The sequence below is a fragment of the Entelurus aequoreus genome, linkage group LG24 (assembly GCF_033978785.1).
Source record: "Entelurus aequoreus isolate RoL-2023_Sb linkage group LG24, RoL_Eaeq_v1.1, whole genome shotgun sequence".
Lineage (NCBI taxonomy): Eukaryota > Metazoa > Chordata > Actinopteri > Syngnathiformes > Syngnathidae > Entelurus > Entelurus aequoreus.
In genome coordinates, this window is record NC_084754.1 from 2,535,231 (window position 1) to 2,539,663 (window position 4,433).

At 44.3% G+C, this 4,433-nt stretch overlaps 1 long non-coding RNA gene across 1 annotated transcript in view; it reads right to left on the minus strand.

Annotated features, from left to right (window-relative positions):
* The window catches only part of LOC133641699 (uncharacterized), a 526,583-nt gene that overhangs the window by 481,410 nt on the left and 40,740 nt on the right, over window positions 1-4,433 (minus strand). The window lies entirely within an intron of this gene.

The window sequence follows — 4,433 nt, forward strand, 5'->3', positions numbered from 1 at the left end:
CTTACTTACTTAGGCCTTTAAATTCCCTGAGAAACATAGGCCATTGATGAAACTCCTCCACCCCCTTCGGTCTTGTGCCCTTTGCTCCAGTTGTTGCCATGACAGCCCTTGCTCCTTCGTCTCCTGCTCTATGGTTCTTCTCTAGGTGGCTCTAGGCCTTCCTCTCTTCCTCTTGCCTTGCGGGTTCCATGTTAGAGCTTCCTAACCCTTCCTAACCCTAACCCTAAGCCATGTTAGAGCTAGAGTTTCGTGATTGAGCTATTGTGTCTACGCAGTGTGTGACCAATCCATTTCCATTTCCTCCTCCTGATTTGTGTTTCTATTGTGTCTTGTCTAGTGAGGTCCCACAGGTTGGCATTGGAGATGGTGTTAGGCCAGTAGATACCTAGGAGGCAGCGGTTGAAGAATGTCTGTATTTTGTTGAGTATGTTGGCGGTCATCTTCCAGGTTTCTGAACTTTGATTTGATTTTTATTAAGGATCCCCATTAGCTGGTTGCCTCAACAACCCACTAGTCTTCCTGGGGTCCACAATTCAATACAATTACAAGTAAAAGCATATAAATATAACTACACAATACAGAAAAAAATAAAAGCATCCATAAAAAAACAAGCAAACAATTTACAGTCACAGAATAATAATTACCATATAAATATAACTACACAATATAAAACCAAACAAATTATCAACGAGCAAACTAATTTAAAAACTCAGATAAAATATTACTCTCTTTTTAAAAACCTGTTTACTTTCAATGCTGGTGAGAATTCGAGGCAGGTTATTCCAGAGCGATAAAGATCTACAAATAAAAGATTTCCGCAAAGCATTCTTCCTGGGACGAGGGAGTACAAAATGCCCCTCACTGGATGCCCTGGTATTGTGATTATGTATAGTGCTACTGTGAACTATTTTGGCCATGAGAAAAGCAGGAGTTTTACTACCGGTTACTGATTTGAGCAATATAAGCGTATTAGCCGACAACCTGTTCTGCACTGTTAGCCAGGAAAGAGAAGCATGTATTTGGTTCACATTGGTTCTTAGTGAACAACCAAACTGTAGAGTAAGGTGGATTTGACGTTTGAGTTGAAGATTTGCAGTTTGGTCTTGAGTGATATGTTTTTTGCTTTCCATATTTTATTTAGGATAGTGAATGTGGTCCTTGCTTTTCCAATTCTGGCACTGACATCCTCCTCCGTTCCTCCGTCCACAGCAATAATGCTTCCTAGGTAAGTAAAGGTGGTAACCTCGTCTATCTGATTATGATCCATGTTTATTGGGGAGTTGTCCTTGTTATTACGCATTAACTTGGTTTTTGATGTGTTGATTTTGAGTCCAAGCGAAGCAGCTGTTGTTTCTAGTTTGCATGATTTCTCCTGCATATGTTGGTGTTTGTGTGTGCTAGGAGTGCTAAATCATCAGCAAAATCCAGGTCTTCCAACTGCTCAGTCAGGCTCCACTGTACGCCGGTTCGGTTATTGCTTCTTGTTTGTGTCATGGTCCAGTCTATACAGGGGATGAACAGGAAGGGCGAGAGCAAAATAACCCGTTTTGTACACTGTTGGTGATGATTCAATGCCCAGTAAATGTGTTTCTGTATAGTATTTCTCCAGCAATGGTCATGTTGAAACTTTTATTAGTAGATTGCACAGTACAGTACATATTCCGTACAATTGACCACTAAATGGTAACACCCCAATAAGTTTTTCAACTTGTTTAAGTCGGGGTCCACGTTAATCAATTCATGGTAAAAATCAATCAATCATAGTTTACTTATATAGCCCTAAATCACGAGTGTCTCAAAGGGCTGCACAAGCCACAACGACATCCTCGGCTCAGATCCCACATCAGGGCAAGAAAAAACTCAACGCAATGGGATGACAGGATCTTCAGCTCTCGCTGGATCGGTTCGCAGCTGAGTGTGAAGCGACTGGGATGAGAATCAGCACCTCCAAGTCCGAGTCCATGGTTCTCGCCCGGAAAAGGGTGGAGTGCCATCTCCGGGTTGCGGAGGAGACCCTGGCCCAAGTGGAGGAGTTCAAGTACCTTGGAGTCTTGTTCACGAATGAGGGAAGAGTGGATCGTGAGATCGACAGGCGGATCGGTGCGGCGTCTTCAGTAATGCAGACGCTGTATCGATCCGTTGTGGTGAAGAAGGAGCTGAGCCGGAAGGCAAAGCTCTCAATTTACCGGTCGATCTACATTCCCATCCTCACCTATGGTCATGAGCTTTGGGTTATGACCGAAAGGACAAGATCACGGGTACAAGCGGCCGAAATGAGTTTCCTCCGCCGGGTGGCGGGGCTCTCCCTTAGAGATAGGGTGAGAAGCTCTGCCATCCGGGGGGAGCTCAAAGTAAAGCCGCTGCTCCTCCACATCGAGAGGAGCCAGTTGAGGTGGTTCGGGCATCTGGTCAGGATGCCACCCGAACGCCTCCCTGGGGAGGTATTTAGGGCACGTCCGACCGGTAGGAGGCCACGGGGAAGACCCAGGACACGTTGGGAAGACTATGTCTCCCGGCTGGCCTGGGAACGCCTCGGGATCCCCCGGGAGAGGGAAGTCTGGGTTTCCCTGCTTAGGCTGCTGCCCCCGCGACCCGACCTCGGATAAGCGGAAGAAGATGGATGGATGGGATGACAATGAGAAACCTTGGAGGGGACCGCATTCAAAATAATTGATCTGTTCGCAAACGTCACACTATACAGTAGGTGCAATCACCTGTAGTGATTACATTACACCTACATTACATAATGTACCTACATTACAGTTATTGTATGGGCAGGGAGCGATGCTTGCGCAAGTTACCAAATAAAGACGAACTACAAAAAAAAAAAGGAAAGAAAAGTAATGAATATGTAAAATGTGAATGATATGTCAATTGATTCAGTCAGAGAGTTTTGGGGTTTAAAGGCCTACTGAAATGATTTTTTAAAATTTAAACGGGAATAGCAGATCCATTCTATGTGTCATACTTGATCATTTCGCGATATTGCCATATTTTTGCTGAAAGGATTTAGTAGAGAAAATCGACGATAAAGTTCGCAACTTTTGCTCGCTGATAAAAAAAAGCCTTGCCTGTAGCGGAAGTAGCGTGATGTCACAGGAGCTAGTATTCCTCACAATTCCCCGTTGTTTACAATGGAGCGAGAGAGATTCGGACCGAGAAAGTGATGATTACCCCATTAATTTGAGCGAGGATGAAAGATTCGTAGACGAGGAACGTTACAGTGAATGACTTGAGAGGCAGTGATGGACGTATCTTTTTTCGCTCTGACCGTAACTTAGGTACAAGCTGGCTCATTGGATTCCACACTCTCCTTTTTTTATTGTAGATCACGGATTTGTATTTTAAACCACCTGGGATACTATATCCTCTTGAAAATGAGAGTCGAGAACGCGAAATGGACATTCAGTGCCTTTTATCTCCACGACAATACATCGTCGAAATGCTTTAGCTACGAGCTAACGTGATAGCATCTTGCTTTAACTGCATATAGAAACAAAAGAAATAAACCCCTGACTGGAAGGATAGATAGAAAGTCAACAATACTATTAAACCGTGGACATGCAAAAATCCACGGTTAATGCCTTCCAGGCTGGCGAAGGTTAACAATGCTGTGCTAACGACGCCATTGAAGCTAACTTAGCAACCGGACTGCACAGAGCTATGCTAAAAACATTAGCTCTCCACCTACGCCAGCCAGCCCTCATTTGCTCATCAACACCCGTGCTCACCTGCGTTCCAGCGATCGGCAGAAGGACGAAGGACTTCACCCGATGCGTTTGGCGGCCCGGAGACGTAGGAAGTCAAGGTGAGGTCGGCGGCTAGCGCGGCAACAAAGTCCTCCTGGTTGTGTTGCTGTAGTCCGCTGCTAATACACCGATCCCACCTACAACTGTCTTCTTTGCAGCCTTCATTGTTCATTAAAAAATTGCAAAAGATGTCCAGAATACTGTGGAATTATGAAATGAAAACAGAGCTTTTTGTATAGGATTCTACGGGGTACCATAACTTCCGTTACTCTGACTTCGTCACGCGCATACGTCATCATACCGCGATGTTTCAGCCGGATATTTCCCGGGAATTTTAAAATGTCACTTTATAAGTTAACCCGGCCGTATTGGCATGTGTTGCAATGTTAAGATTTCATCATTGATATATAAACTATCAGACTGCGTGGTCGCTAGTAGTGGCTTTCAGTAGGCCTTTAAACAAGTTTACCTAATGCATATCACTGTCTATATGTTTTATGTGGCGCAAACAATTAGTTAAAGTGGGGAGATGTAATGTATGGGCAGTGAGCGATGCCTGCGTGGGAGGGCGGAAGTTACCAAATAAAGACCAACAGGTACAAGCGCCCGTCTCATACAAAGTACAAGCGTACACAACAGTGTTAATTGGTCTTTTTTTTTTTTTTTTTTTCAACAAAAAGATGA